Genomic DNA, 16,927 nt, shown 5'->3' on the forward strand with positions numbered 1-16,927 from the left:
TTAAGTTTTATTTGAGTAATCTCTGCATCCTATGTGGAGCGTGACCTCATGACCTCGAGATCAAGAGTCACATGCTCTCCAGACTGAGCCAGTCAGGCACCCCTAATCTGTGGTATTTTTTTGAGTAAGAAAGCAAATGAGGTCCACAAAACTGTAAGCTTACTGCACACGGCAGAGCAAATGAGAATATATCCTTTCTGTGGGCAGGTAGAGGCAGAAGAAGAGAGAAGTGGCTGAGGTAGGTGTGCACTCATCATCACACTGGTCATTATCACTCTGGTCAGGCCTCATCCTTCAGTGCAGAAAGATGAGGGTAGGGGGAATAATAGCTTCTACCTCCGAGAGTTGCTATGGGGATTAAATGTATTAAAACATTGCAGACATTAGTACATATTAAATTATTTTTATATTTAATATATTAGAATATATAATTGTTATATATTATATATATTTATGTAATTATAAATATGTATATTTATATAATTATAAACATAACATATAGTATGTTAAGTTGTATTAAAATGAGATAAATTATATTAAATAAAATTAGATAGATTAAATTAAATACTAATGCGTTTAAGAGTAAATAAAGTAATACAGACAAAGCACTTAAAAGAGAGCTTGGCATACAGTATATGTTCAATAAGTGTTAGATATCTTTATTTCTTTATATATGTCCAGTACTTAGCACTGTGCCCACCACTTATTAGATGTGTAGTCAATATTTGTTCACTAATTCATTCAGTCATATGTCCAACCACTTATTGACCTGTTAGGGGCATATTGCTTCTGATCTATTCCTCTGGTTTCTATAAGGAGGGATCTTCCCAGCACACCTGGCCTCTTCCCACACCCCTCATTCTGACCCATGGAGGTGAAATGGCTTACATGGAAGGCAAATTGGGAAAGGCTCTTGAGGGTGGTGGTGGGGCATAGCCTGCCCTCTTTCTCCTCTCCTCTCTTGGATACATATTCTGTTCTTCCTCTAGGAGGTGAATTCCGTGAGGGGCTTGTCCATGGGCATGTGTGTACAGAAAAGACTAGGGGAGTGAGGCTGCCTGATTTGGGGTTTTATGTTGGGCATAGTCATGTTGCTGCACACCTAAACCACATTTTTCAACCACTCTATTGATCATAAAACTGATATTTTGATCTCCATCGGATTGTTCCCTCCATATCTTCTCTCTCAACTGGCTCTCAACCCAGCAGGGAAAAGAGAAATCTAACTTATGAGTACCTCTCTTCAAGCCCCAATATCATTTAACAAATATTTTTGTGGTACGTGCTGGGGAAGAGACAGTCAAGATCTGAAGCATGAATCAGAGTAAACTCCAAGAAGATATGGTTAAGATTCCCAGGTTGAAGGACAAAGCCCTATGGTAGGGGAGACATACAGAGAAGAGAACTGAAAAGAAGGCTGGGGAGCTGGCTGGAGAGAATGAGGGGGAATATAGATCATATAGATCAAATGAGGGCAGATTTAAGTCGGCAGGGACACATGTATCCTCAGAGCAGTGGAATCATTTGAGAGCCATCTGAGAACCTTGCATTCTGAATGATCTCTTTGGCTGCTTTGTGAAAAATGGATTGTAGGAGACAAAAAGGGATGTGGGTTGATCAGCAGGAGTCAAATCCAGAAGACTTTTGCTCTCTGCAGGGATTGAAGTGATGGGAATAGAAAAGAAGAGGACAGATTTGAATGACATTCAGGAGGCAAACTTGTCAAAACTTGGTGCTGGACTGGATGTACGCAATAAGAGAGATGGAAGCGGGTGCCTGGGTGGCTCAGTCGGTTAAGCAACTGCCTTTGGCTCAGGTCATGATCCTGGAGTTCCAGGATCAAGTCCGCATCGGGCTCCCTGCTCAGCAGGGAGTCTGCTTCTCCCTCTGACCCTCCCTCCTCTCATGTGCTCTCTCTCTCTCATTCTCTCAAATAAATAAAATCTTAAAAAAAAAAACAAAAAAAAATAAGAGACATGGAAGCGTCCAAGTAAATTGTGAATTTTCACCTTGCATAACCAAGTGAATGAATGGGAAGCACCGTTCAAAGATATCAGGAGCAAAGAAAGACCAGGGTTTGAGAGAGAGAATATGAATACAGTTTTGACATGTTGAGTCTGTAGTGCCTTTGAAACATCCAAGGAGAGAATGTTAAGAAGGCATTGAATATATGGATTTGGAGTTCAGAGGAGAGAGTGGGGCTGAAACTATGCAAACATGAGTTACTGTGCTGTATTTATATGCCTTCTCTCTTCCTTCTCCCTCTCTCTCCACAATTCATCTCTCACTTTCTCTATGTAGTAACTAAAGTAATATATATACAGTAATTAAATGGACTCTTCCTGTCTCCCCCTTTCCCCCCTCCTGCCTTTCCTCCTATATATGTAGTAATTAATACATATATGAAGTAATTGAATTAAAATTATATGTAGCAATTAAAGACAGTGTGTGGTAAGATCACCTATGGAGAAAGTGTAGCTTGGATGGAGAAGAGGTTTATCAACACTGAGCCATGACCTCCAACAAATAGAGGTCAAATGGGAGGTAGGAACCCACAAAACAGACTGAGAAGCAGCCATAGAGTTGGGAAGAAAAGCAGGAGAATGTGGAATCAAGGAAAGAGTTCAAAGAGAATGTTTGGACACTTCAAACATTGAAATGTTTGTGTAGATCTTCAATTCAGTGCAGAACTGAGGATCTACAACAAATGGCTGTGCATGATTTATCTTGATTTTTATCCCTTTTAATCCAGATTCTCAGAGATTGCTTTAATTTTTGCTCACTACCTATGCTGGAAAATACCTTGCCTCTCACATTCTAGGTGCTCAATATTCACTGAACACCAACTCTGTCAAAATATCCTGGGGTGAAAGCCTGAGGCTCATAGGCACAGCTTCTCTGGGGCAAATAATGGATGGAAAACAGGCAAGCTTCAAAGCTGGAAACCCAATGGGCTGCACCAAATTAACAGGATGGGAATGGTGAGAGAAAATGGTTTACAAATATTTTCTGTTTTACATGGAAAAGTTTGAATTTTCTGGGGTAATGTTGCCCCAAATGCTATAATACTTATAGCCCTTGAGCACCTGCCCACTGCATATATCCCAGAACAGCAGGGTGATATCATTAGGTGAAGACTTGTAACAAGGAGGCAGTGTTATGGTGTGACAGAGGCCTGGGGTGAGTGGGCAGGTAGAATGTCATCATTCACCTCTTCTCAATATGTCAGGTTGTTGCTTGCTAGGAATATGAATAAGAATTGGGCTTGAACCCTCCCTTTTGCCCATTTTTTGACCCAAGGCTTTTTGCTTTTTGGGGGGGATAGTAAAAGTGTCAGCCATCAACATTCTCTTCTGTATATATTTGTGGTCATTAAAGCAAGAATTATAAAAACTAGGTGGTGCAATTAGTCATATGCTTCCTGAAAGCTGGAACTTTGTTTTGTTCACTGTTATAACCACAATGCCTGGTACAGAGTAGGTGCTTAGGCAGTAAGTTGTCCATGAATGAGTGGATGGTTGGATGAAGGAGCAAGTGAGAGATCATCTTTACCAGTTATTATATAAACAGGGAAATATCATCTGAAACAGGCCACAGAAACTGGCCCTCTGGCAGGAACACACATGTGAAATGGCATGAAGCACCTGTTAAAGCTTGCTGGATCCTCTTCCGCCGCCATTTTAAATCCAGCTCCATACAACGCTGTGCCGCCGCCGCTGCTGCCGCGACCCGCCTACGCGCCAGCACCCCACGGCCGACGACTCCGCCACCATGGAGGACATGAACGAGTACAGCAACATAGAGGAATTCGCAGAGGGATCCGAGATCAACGCGAGCAAGAATCAGCAGGATGACGGCAAAATGTTTATTGGAGGCTTGCGCTGGGATACAAGCAAGAAAGATCTGACTGAATATTTGTCTCGATTTGGGGAAGTTGTAGACTGTACAATAAAAACAGATCCAGTGACTGGAAGATCAAGAGGATTTGGATTTGTGCTTTTCAAAGACGCTGCTAGTGTTGATAAGGTTTTGGAACTGAAAGAACACAAATTGGATGGCAAATTGATAGACCCCAAAAGGGCCAAAGCTTTAAAAGGGAAAGAACCCCCCAAAAGGGTTTTGTGGGTGGATTGAGCCCAGATACTTCTGAAGAACAAATTAAAGAATATTTTGGAGCCTTTGGAGAGATTGAAAATATTGAACTTCCTATGGATACAAAAACAAATGAAAGAAGAGGATTTTGTTTTATTACATATACAGACGAAGAGCCAGTAAAGAAATTGTTAGAAAGCAGATATCATCAAATTGGTTCTGGGAAGTGTGAAATCAAAGTTGCACAACCCAAAGAGGTATACAGGCAGCAACAGCAACAACAAAAAGGAGGAAGAGGTGCTGCAGCTGGTGGACGAGGTGGTACTAGGGGTCGTGGACGAGGTCAGGGCCAAAACTGGAACCAAGGATTTAATAACTATTATGATCAAGGATATGGAAATTACAATAGTGCCTATGGTGGTGATCAAAACTATAGTGGCTATGGCGGCTATGATTATACTGGGTATAACTGTGGGAACTATGGATATGGACAGCGATATGCAGACTACAGTGGGCAACAGAGCGCTTACGGCAAGGCGTCTCGAGGGGGTGGCAATCACCAAAACAATTACCAGCCATACTAAAGGAGAATGTTGGAGAAGACAGGAGGAGATTGCTAAAGTTAACCCATCTTGCAGGACGACATTGAAGATTGGTCTTCTGTTGATCTAAGATGATTATTTTGTAAAAGACTTTCTAGTGTACAAGACACAACTGTCCAACTGTATATAGCCGCCAATTAGTTTTCTTTGTTTTTACTTTGTCTTTTGCTATCTGTGTTATGACTCGACGTGGATTTGTGTTTATACAAATTTTATTTGTATGATTCCATGTTAAACCTCAAATAAATGCTTCCTTATGTGAAAAAAAAAAAAAAAGCTTGCTGGATCCCCTCCCTCCTGTTTCCTCTTTGCCCAAGTTGTGCAAATGGCAGAGCTTGATTAACTCCTCCATTGATGTCACCTTCGCTGATGAGGAGTTAGGTCACCAAACCACAGAAAGGGAAGATCCAGGACAAACTCTGCTCTCAGTAAGTTCTCCGTAAACTTTTTTGCCTCACTCACGACTACCTGAACACTAACAATGTGTTCGAATCTACAGGGCCAGATGTTTTGCCTTCTGGGATAGATCATGGATCAGTCAAGGTCACTGTTGTTCTGCTTTGCTCGTGGCAGGTCCCAAGGACTAATACATTCCTGAAAACTGGAAAAAGTCCAACTTCATGTCTTTCTGAATGAAAGATGAAAGCAATGACCTTGAAAATTATTAAGCTCACAGCAATACCCTGAAAAGTAGTACAATAAATCAGCAAAATATCAATTTAGAAATGCTGAGAAGAGAATCAAGCATAAGGTATGGTTTTACAATAAATGATCCTGTCTGACTCACCTAATTTCCTTCTAGGCAAAGGGATAAGCCTGATTGAAGGAAAGGGTACAATAAATTAAACAATTTTTTAACCTATCAGAAAATTTCATTTGCCTTGCACAATTTAAAATGAGGAAACCATATTGCAGGCAGATATATTGGTAGAAGGATTAAACTCTAAGAAGAATCATTGTCAACCATATAACAAATGTGTTTCAAAGGGGTTTCAAAGGGCTCCTGTAGATACTGGCTCTACATTCATTTACTGAAGATGTGTTTATTGAACACTTACTATGTTCCAGGCATTGTTCTAGATGCTGGGGATGCAACACTGAACAAAACAGGTTAAAATCCTTGCCCCATAGAACAGAAGGTGTGGGGTGAAGAGTTACAATTTTAGATAAAATCACTATTGGAAGACTTAAATAAGGTGTGTGAGAGAGTCATGCAGGTATTTGGGGACAAGCATTTCACATGTGAAAACTGCATACACCAAGGCCCTGAGGCAGAAGCATACTTGGTGTTTTACATTGAGGCTAGAGTGGAATGAATAGGAGTTGAGGTCAGAGAGGTAGCAGGGGCCAGATCAGGACAATTTAATACTTTTAGCAATGACTGGATGTTCAGTACTGGGTAGCTCTTTGTATTTGTGGGGAACACTCCATCATGTAAGTCTAGGTAGGAGGCAGAATACTCTTAGCCCCAACCTTTAAAGTGGAAGGGGCCCTCACCTCATTTCCTGGTCAAGGATGGAGCAAGGAGAGTTGGACAACTGGTTGTTCCTATGCAGGACTTGGAACCATAAGGGAAAGAATGAAAATCTCAGGCCCAGGCCCAGTGGCACTGAGAGCCCCACAGCCTAGTGAGTGCAATGTTAGCACTAGAGCCCTGAGCAGAGTGTCCTTGTGGTACCACTGTGGATATGCCTTCACACCAGCCTTCCTTAGGTTTTGTCTCTGTTCTATGTCTAGTTCTCCAACCTTCCTGTCTTCTGTAAACAAAGTGATAAGCCAATGAAAATTCCCTTTCTGCTTAAGTGAGCCAGAATTGCTTCCTGTGCCTTGAAACCGAACATACTGACAGATACACATGGAAGTCAGGATTATAATTCAAAACATCCATTCAAGCTAAAGTGCTGATTAATAAAAAGCAGCCAGACATACAAGGAGAAAGCAAACTAAGATTAGATTCAATACTACTGCCCAGAACTGGGATTTATAGTGGATTACCAGCTAACACAGAACAGGTCTATAGAGTGTGGTAGCTCATGTTTCCAAGGATACTGCAGTGGCATCTCCCATCCTACATGCTCTTGTGCACTGTGACCTTGCCACTCCCCTCATAATTGGGGGAGGTGGAGTATGTTTCCTCTCCTCTTTTTTGGGGTAAAGATTTTATTTATTTATTATTTTAGAGATAGATAGAGAGGATGAGCCGGGAGGGGCAGAAGAAGAGGGAGAAAATCTCAAGCAGACTCCCTGCTGAGCACGGAGACCCATACAGGCTTGATCTCACAACCCTGAGATCCTGACCTGAGCTGAAATCAAGAGTTGGATGTTCAACCAACTGAGCCACCCAGGTGCCTCTGTTTCCTCTCCTCTTTAACCTGTGCTGGTTCTGGGACCTGTTTTGACCAATAAAATGTGACAGAAGTGATGCATAATTTCCAAGTCTGTGTCTCTATCTTGCAAGCCAGCTGCCATGCAAGAAGTCCCATCATTGCTGGACAGAGTCTGGAGGAAAGACGCCTGATGACACCTCAAACAACCTGGCCCTGGTCAAACTCCCAGCTGAAGGCAGCCATATTAGTGAGCCCAGGCACTGTCATATGAAACAGAAGGACCACTCAGCTAAGCCCAGCCCAAATTCCTGATCCACAGAATCATGAGCAAATAAAATGACTGTTGTTTTAAGCACTAAATTTTGGGTTTGTTTGTTACACCGCAATAGATAACTGAAACATACAAATATTGTCATAATACAAATTTTTAATTAAGCACCAAATTGAATGTGGTTTCAGTCAGGAGGTTCACAAAGACAGATGTGTATGTGTGTGTGTGTGTGTGTGTTGTGATTTCTGCCCACCTGGGCCTTACTCTGTAGTAGATATAACTCTCCCAAACAAAAGTAAAAAGTTCAGACTATGCAAGAAAACTGTGAAACAAGATATGAAGAATTATTACTGTAGTTAGATTAAATACAGGATAAAACAAGAATGTGTGTGTGTGTGTGTGTGTGTGTGTGTGTGTGTGTGTGTGTTGGGGGAAGGCCAAGGAAATGTTTGAGAAAATTGAAGAAGAAAGAAGAAAAGGGAAAACAGTCCACAGAAGGGCTCATCTTTCTCTCAGGACCATATTAAAACCTAAGAAGCACTGGAAAAAATGTATTAAACTGACCCATGTTCAAATATTGATCACACAAACTCTTCATCTACCATTCCGTCCTTCAGTGTGGAGACATGCTTTTACTAGTTTTGCTCACTAAGGCATCCAAGTGACTGGAACTGGGCCTGCCTGGTAACTGCTCATTGGAAACTTGTGGCAGGAAATAAACAAACACACATGGAAATAGCAATATCATTTAAAAATTGTACCTAATACGTATCAGAAATGTAACAGAGTAGTTCCTCTGCATTGGGGTTTCCAAACAGAGGACTGGGGAGATGGAAAGAGATGGAGTGAGTTGGAGAGAGTTCCAGAAATCTGCAAAATTGATATGAAACCATTACCAGAAACCCAGAAGGGGTTATGAAGGCTAAAGTTCAAAATAAAGCCAACATTTGTGAAAACTATCCAGAACAAGGCTGTAAGCCTATATTCTTCAGCAATAGTTCCCTCTAACTTAGGCCTCTAATTTTATCTCTGCCTTTTTCTTCAGGTTTATTTTCTTAAATCAGAAGATCTTCAAACTGGAAAGTATAAAATATACATGTAAAGAGATAAAGGATATGGAGCATTTTGCTCCTCTAAGTGAGTTTAGATCTCTAGGCCCCGCAAACAAGGTCTGGCGGAGGTTGGTGTGGCCTCGTGGAGTGTCCTCAGTTGGTTCCGCCTCAGAGGACCTCGAGGCCCATCCTTCCTGAAGGGAGGTGCATCTGGTCTTACGGTTTGGTCTTAAGCCCAGACATTATTTAGGCTGAGCAGCTTCATAAGACCCCACCCATAGTGCCCCCACCCACTTGAGGAAATCAGCTCTTACAAGCTTTTGGTAGATTCTAGTAGTAGTCATTTGGCCCTTCCCAAACCATCACTGCCCTCCAGCAGATGCAGCACCTGCCATGTCTGAGGGCTCTCCTCACTAGGCAACCCCGACAACCACCACATAAGAAGGGCAGCTGGAGGCAATCTCCCTTTGGCCAAATGGAACACCAGCCTCTAGAGCAGCAGGTATGTGCAGGATTACCATAAAGAATCCCACACAGAATTCTGTTCTGTATTTGGGAGCAGTCAGAAAACCCCCAACTGAACCTCTTAGCCTCTGGAATGAGCAGAGTCTTGATACCGATGCATTATGCCTTTGCTACTCTGGAGGCTGAGTCCTTCCCCGTTTTGTAAACGTCTGCTGAATACAATGCATTAGCATACCAAATAATATTAAAGTATTACTGATCATCAAAAGTACCAAAATGATTGAGCTTTTCCCCAAGGGGAACCCTGAATGCTGCTTTGTGCAAATGACCTTGGCAAAACCTGCAAAGCTTACACATACACTGCTTGCTCTATTGAAATGAACTCATACTCTGCTAAATCATCCAACATTCTTGTGGATAAATGCCCAGAAGTGAACTCATAAAGTTAAATAACTTTTTCAGGTCATTGATCTATGGTCTAACCTTAATTTATCCTTTAGCAAATGTCATATATTAGCTGGCCCACAAATGAAGTGTTTTTTGAAGCAAGGTATAAAGTCAAAATGTTAGAAGAATTATACGTTGAATCATATGGCATCATATCAAGATGAAATGTACATCATTTTAAGCATTGTTTGCAAAAAAACTTAGAAGCAACTCAAAAGTCTACCAATGAAGGTTTGGTTAAAGATACTATGATACACCCACATGCTAGAATACTATGCAGCTGTACAAAAGAGTAGGAGGCAAGGATTGAACAGGTAAAGAAAAGTTTCCAAAACATGGTAAGTAAAAAAAACAAAACAAAACAGTTCAAAAAAGTATGTCATGCTTTGGTAAAGAAGAGCAAAAAATAAGAATGTATATTTGCAATTTGCTTGCAGGTGCACTAAACAACTCTGGAACCAAGTATATGTTAAGAGGGACATATATGGAGTATACAAACTGGGTTAATGGAGACGTGGGCTATGGTGGAGGGAGACATTTCACTGTATAAATTTTTATGCATTTTGGTTTTGACCCATGACAATGTATTACCTATTCAGAAAATAAAATAAAATAAAATTCAATATGTTTAACAGCAAAACTTCAGTACTTCAGATCCTATATATTGGGAATTTGTGATGAGTTGAACATGTGAAAGTCAGGGGTGATGAAATTATCTCTTCATTCCATGGGGAAGTGGGGATGTAGAGATTCTGGAAGGGAAACAAGGTTTTTTTTCCCCAAGTCTCCAACTCTTGTAGAGGAGTGATGGGAACAGAAGAGGGGTGTGCCCGAATCCTCATTCCAGCTCTATCCAGCTCCCCTACAGGAATTTCAGTGCACATGCAAGTTTTTAACAAAAGCCTAAAACTAGTGGAGGCTTATGCATTCAACAAACACATATGTTAAGGACCTGTTGTGGGGATACAGACTTTAATAATAGGCAATTCCGGTCCTTAAGAGAATCGCAATCCAGCAGTCAGGGGGCAGGTAGTAAAGTGGTGTGATGTAGGTAGGTAGGCACAACATGATGGGGGCATGGAGGAGTGCCCACTCCAACCCGGGAAGGTGTGTATGTGCACGGTGGGTGCGGGTGGGGCTTGGGTGTAGATGCCCCAGCAAGACAGAGGTGAAAGACTACCAGGAGTTAAATGAGGAGGAAGATGGGAGGCAATCCAGAGAGAAGGCTTGTGATGTGCAGGGTCAGAGTCACGTTTCTCCCAGCTTGTAGGGTGGGGAAGGAGGTTGGGGGAGGAAATGGAGATGATAATGCCGGAGAGGAAAGAGAGAGAGACCAGATTATGAAAGCCCTTGAATGCCAGGCTAAGGATTCAAATTTTGACCTTAAAGTTAAGGAGACTTCCTTTTTAGGTTTGGGTTTGTGGCCTGAGGTGAATCTGGAGATGCCAGGAAGTTCAAAGTACCACTGAAGAGAGAGATGTAGTAATTTGCATGGGAATTATTGCTTGGGATTGTTATTGATTGCCCTAAAATATAAAACTGCTTACTCGTTTCAGGCAATATGTACAGTATTTGTTCCTATTAGTTTTGAGAGTGAAGGTGAAGCAAGACTGTCTCGATCAGAGTGTGAACAGCAAACAGATGGCCCACTCAAAGTGGGATGATCCTAAGAGGGTTTATTTACAGACAGACCATGCCAAGGTGTGGGCCTGGAGTCATTGCAAAAAATGCTGGAGTAACGTGGGTCTCCTAGCAGTCTGGCTGACAACACGTGCCTAAGTCTGTGACAGACTGAATGTCTGTATCCCACCCCCAAATTCAGGTATTGAAACTCTAACCCCTAATGTTATGGTGTTAGGTCGTGGGAGGTAATCGGGTTTAGATAAGTTCACGCAGGGTTTGCCATGATGAGATCAGCGTGCTTAGGAGAAGGAACCAAAGAACATTCTCTCCCTCATTCTCTCTCTCTCTCCCTCTCTCTTTTTCTCTCTCCCTCTCTCTGAGGACACAGCAGGAAGGCAGGCATCTGCAAGCCAGGAGGAGGGCTGTCGCCGGAACCTGACCACCCTGGCACCCCGATCTCGGACTTCCTAGCTTCTAGCACCGTGAGAAAGAGACTTCCTAGCTTCTAGCACCGTGAGAAAGAGACTTCTGCTGTGTGAGCACCCAGTGTGTGGTATTTTGCTGTGGCAGCCAAGCTGAGACAAAGCCACACGGACAAGGGCAGGGAACCGCTATTTGAATCCGGAAGGAGTGAGACCCTCCTGTAAACCGGCCAGATTGAGAGGAGCCATGGACTCCCGTTAGGACCTCACAGGGAGTGAGCCCGCGAAAGAAATACCCTGCCCTCCCCCTCCGCCCTCCCTCTCATCACCACACACTCAGAGGCCTGAGAGGCCCATGGTGTAGGTCAGCCTTCAGGGGCTAAAAGCAGGATACAGAAGGATAGAGCCTGAGTCTAAAGGGGCAAATGACAGAGGCCTAGCACAAACATTATAATTAGATTTCCCTCCACTTGTCCTTTTTTGGTGTGTCGCCTCCCTCCCCAAAAAAGTAAAAGAGAAGAATTTTGCTATGAGTTAAAAAAGGCTAACTGCTCTAAAAACATATAAGGGCTCAAATACGTTACCGCTCATTTCTTGTTCACATAACAGTGCTAGGTCATCCCCACCGGTCAGTGGGGTGCACTGGAGCTGACGGAGGCTCTGCTGTCTTTAACTGGTGGCTCCCAAGCTTGCCCTGGTGGTCATCTCGGTTCCAGCTAGCTGCAAGGCGCAAAGGGCAGGATGGGTCAAGCATGCGAGGTTTTGATGGGCCAGGCTCAGTCCACAAGGAGGGCTGGGACACGTGGACAGCCATGCGCCCGAGGACAGGAGAGCTAAGAGAGAGGCAAGAAGCAGCTCGCACATCTGCCATAGTACAGAAATAATGTCCGTTAGCAAAAATTGGTTGGTACTAATAAGCTAACCTCTTGATAGAACCATACCACTGTAAATAGATTTATGAACTATATGTCCAGCTCTTAACAGTGAAATTTTGCAAAGGGTAGTGCAATGCATGAACTAAGTCACTGAAGACCTGAATTAGGCAAGAATGTTACATTTTTTAAAAAAAAAGATTTTATTTATTTATTTGATAGAAAGAGAGAGAGCCCAAGCAGTGGCAGTGGCAGAGGGAAAAGCAGATTCCCTGTTGAGCAGGGAGCCCGATGCGGGGCTCGATCCCATTTTCCCTTCCTACTATCTTCTTCTTCTTCTTCTTCTTTTTTTAACATATAATGTATTATTTGTTTCAGAGGTACAGGTCTGTGATTCATCAGTCTTACACAATTCATAGCACTTACCATAGCACATACCCTCCCCAATGTCTATCACCCAGCCACCCCATCCCACCCACCCCCCACCACTCCAGCAACCCTCAGTTCGTTTCCTGAGATTAAGAATTCCTCATATCAGTGAGATCATATGATACTTGTCTTTCTTTGATTGACTTATTTCGCTTAGCATAATACCCTCTAGTTTCATCCACGTCGTTGCAAATGGCAAGATTTTGTAGGGTTTTTTGATGGCTGCATAATATTCCATTGTGTGTGTGTGTGTGTGTGTGTGTGTGTGTGTGTGTATACATATACCACATCTTCTTTATCCATGCATCTGTTGATGGACATCTAGGCTCTTTCCATAGTTTGGCTATTGTGGACGTTGCTGCCATAAACATTGGGGTGCACGTACCCCTTCGGATCACTACATTTGTATCTTTGGGGTAAATACCTAGTAGTGCAATTGCTGGGTCGTAGGGTAGCTCTATTTTCAACTTTTTGAGGAACCTCCATACTGTTTTCCAGAGTGGTTGCACCAGCTTGCATTCCCACCAACAGTGTAGGAGGGTTCCCCTTTCTCCGCATCCTTGCCAACATCTGTCATTTCCTGATTTGTTAATTTTAGCCATTCTGACTGGTGTGAGGTGGTACCTCATTGAGGTTTTGATTTGGATTTCCCCGATACTGAGGGATGTTGAGCACTTTTTCATGTGTCTGTTGGCCATTTGGATGTCTTCTTTGCAGAAATGTCTGTTCATGTCTTCTGCCTATTTCTTGATTGGATTAGTTGTTCTTTGGGTGTTGAGTTTGATAAGTTCTTTATAGATTTTGGAGACTAGCCCTTTATCTGATATGTCATTTGCAAATACCTTTTCCATTCTCTCAGGTGTCTTTGGTTTTGTTGACTGTTTCCTTTGCTGTGCAAAAACTTTGTATCTTGATGAAATCCCAATAGTTCATTTTTACCCTAGCTTCCCTTGCCTTTGGCAATGTTTCTAGAAGACGTTGCTGCGGCTGAGGTCGAAGAGGTTGTTGCCTGTGTTCTCCTCTAGGATTTTGATCTTCCCCACTCTGATACCTGGGAGCTCTGCCGCACTCAGGCACCCCCGGTCTTTCTGTGACCCCGACAGTCCTGAGACCACACTGTCCCAGTGAGTGTTCCACCCCCCGCTTAGCCACCGGAGCGACACCCCTCAGCAGAGCCGACTTCTAAAAGTTCTGATTTTGTGCTCTGCTGCTTTATCGCTTGCCAGAAGCGGCCGACAGAGGCCCACTCCCCCACCGTATATCTTCCCGAATATCACCTTGGATTCACTTCTCCGCACGTCCTACCTTCCAGAAAGTGGTCGCTTTTCTGTTCAGAGAGTTGCTGCCATTCTTTTCTCCAATCTCCTGTTGAGTTCGTAGGTGTTCAGAATGGTTTGATCCCTATCCAGCTGAATTCCTGGGACCAGACGAAATTTAGGTCTCCTACTCCTCCGCCATCTTGCTCCTCCCCCCAATCATTTATAGGACTTTTAATCTGTCTTCTTGAAGCTCCCGGATGTTCCCCTGCATGGCAATTCACTCCTTTCTTGTGGGCTACTGTGTGCTATTTTTTTGTGTCCATCACAGTGAATGATATATCCTCAGTTACAAGTCTGTCACCATCTTGAGAGCATATTAACTACCTTGTTGATTTTATCTTCAGCCTCTAATGCATCATGAGGCACGTGTAGGCAATACGTTGGAATGAAAGAATAAATGAATATCAGTGAGTATAGTTTTCTTTTGGGCCTCTGAAAATACTTTTTTTTTGCTCCCCACCCAAATATACCTTCTTATTGATGGATATATTAATCATTTTCCTTAAGCTTAACATTCACACATATGCCTCTCTGACCTTTCTACCTGGAAAGAAAAAATAACCAAAAATGGCCACTGTTCGGGGGTCACTGTTAAAAAAAAAAAAGATTTATTTACTTATTTTAGGAGATGCAAACATACCCTAACAATCCAAAGTTATAAAAAAGATTAAACAGGTAGAGGAAGACAAATCTGATTTGCAAACAGATTTCAAGGACCAAAATCTCACAACTGTTTGCCAAACTGTTATTAGTAATCCTGCTGTTCTTTTCTTAAAATATGTTTAATTGAAGTATGATTGACATATACAAAAAGCTGTGCATAGTTAATGTATACATCTTGATGAATTTGAAGGTAAGCATACACCCATGAAAATGTCACTATAATAAACAATGGGATAAACTTAACCATCACCTCTAAAAATTTCCTCCCTCCCTCCCTCTTTTTATTTTCTTTTGTGATAAGAACATTTAATATAAGACTACCTCTTAACAAGTTTCAAAATATACAGTACAGTATTGTCAACTATCTGCATTATACTGTATACTCTAGGACTTACTCATCTTGCAAAACTGAAACTATGTATCCTTTGACCAACAATTGCCCAATTCCGCCCATCTTCCAACCCTCTATTCTGCTTCCCTCACTGTTCTTTTTATAAACAAACTAATAGTTTCATAGATGTTTGACTTTGATTAAGTAATTGTTGGCTAAAAGGTACTTTTAACTCTGTGGAAACTACATCACAGTTTCCAGAAGCAATGGGAATGCCATGCTATTTTTTTTTTAAGTGTATGTGTGTGTATATGTTCAAGAAAACAATGACACAAGATAAAACGTCAAATATACACTTAAAAATATATCCCTCCTACCTTTGTTCCCCCAACCTTGTGCCCTTCACCAGAGACATCAAGTGATACTGTTTCCTGTATATCCTGAGTTTAGACAAAATTCGAAGCACATATAAAAGTTGTTGGGGATCCTGAGTGGCTCAGTCGGTTAAGTGTCTGCCTTCGGCTCAGGTCATGATCCCAGGGACCCAGGATGGAGTCTGGAGTGCTGGGCTCTCTGCTCAGCAGGGAGTCTGCTTCTCCCTCTGACCCTCCCCCTTCTCGTGCTTTCTCTCAAATAAATAAAATCTTTTAAAAAGTTGTTTTTAAAAATATTACATATGCAGTTAACAATATGATTTGAAAGGGCTTTTATTTGGCATGTAGGATTATGAAAAATTATCTGAGTCATTAATTTTTAAGTAAGTCATGGGGGTGATCCTTTTTTTGAGAGAAGGAGGGGAGAGGGGCAAAGGGAGAGGGACAGAGAGAATCTCAAGCAGGTTCCACGCCCAGCATAGAGCCTGACCCGGGGCTTGATCTCACAACCCTGAGACTGTGACCTGAGTGGAAATCAAGAGTCAGATGCCCAACCGACTGAGCCACCCAGGCGCCCCAAGATGATCCTTTTTAATAGCATCTGTAAGGGCCTTATTTCCAAATAAGGTCACATTCATAGGTACTGGAGATTAGGAATTGAACCCATCTTTTTTGGGGACACAGTTCAACCCACTACAAATCCTCATGTGTAGAAAAGATACGGGTTCCTCCCTGGCCTGCCATCTGGCACCTGGGACTCCTCCAGCTATCCAAGGGGCTAGGCCAGATGAAATATGCTCTAGACATGAACCAGGTCTCCACCTGGAAGACACTAAAGATGTGGACCTATATTCTGGGTTTCTCTTCCCTCTCTTTCTCCTCGTCCCCTACAAGTATTTACTGAGTGCTTGCTATATGCCAGTCATAATTCTAGGGCATTGGGGATTTAATTTTAAGTAAAACAGAACACCTTTACCAAGCTAATATTCTAGTGGGAAGACAAATTATAAACAAATAAAATCTAATATGTCAGATGACAAGGGCTAGGGAAAAAAAACAAAGGGATGAAGAATGATGCTATTTCAGATAGGAAGATCACAGGAAGCCTCTCTGATGAGCAGAGACCTGAATGAGAGAAGGAGTCAGCTGTGCAGTGATCCCCAGCAGAGAGAACAAGTGCAAAGGTCTTGTGATTGTTATAAAAAATATGTCCATGATGGGCACCTGGGTGGCTGAGTCAGTTAAGTGTCTGCCTTCAGATCAGGTCATGGTCCCAGGGTCCTGCACTGGTGGGCTTCTTGCCCAGCCAGGAGTCTGCTTCTCCCCTTGCCTGCCACTCCCTCTGCTTGTGCTTGCTCTCTCTGCCAAATAAAATCTTCTAAAAAAATTTTTAAAAAGTCCATGAATGCTTGATACTCTTCAAGAGGAGGAACTTATCTCCCATGCCCTTCGGTGTGGGCTTAATTTGACATACATAGAATATGGAAGAACTGATGGCATGTTACTTCTGCAATTAGGTTTTAAAGAGATTGCAGCTTCTATTCTGGGTGCCCATTTTCTCCCATATCACTCTCCCTAGGGGAAGCCATCTGCCAGGAGAGCTGCTTTGTGCTCCATAGAGAGGCCTGTGTGGCAAGG

The 16,927-nt window shown here is 42.5% G+C and overlaps 1 pseudogene; it reads left to right on the forward strand.

Annotated features, from left to right (window-relative positions):
- Positions 1-3,746: 3,746 nt before the first annotated feature.
- Positions 3,747-4,946, forward strand: LOC112821900 (heterogeneous nuclear ribonucleoprotein D-like pseudogene; annotated as a pseudogene).
- Positions 4,947-16,927: the final 11,981 nt, after the last annotated feature.

This window comes from Callorhinus ursinus, unplaced genomic scaffold (genome assembly GCF_003265705.2).
Source record: "Callorhinus ursinus isolate GAN/ISIS: 27379988/994484 unplaced genomic scaffold, GSC_fseal_2.0 scaffold8, whole genome shotgun sequence".
NCBI classification, from domain to species: Eukaryota; Metazoa; Chordata; class Mammalia; order Carnivora; family Otariidae; genus Callorhinus; species Callorhinus ursinus.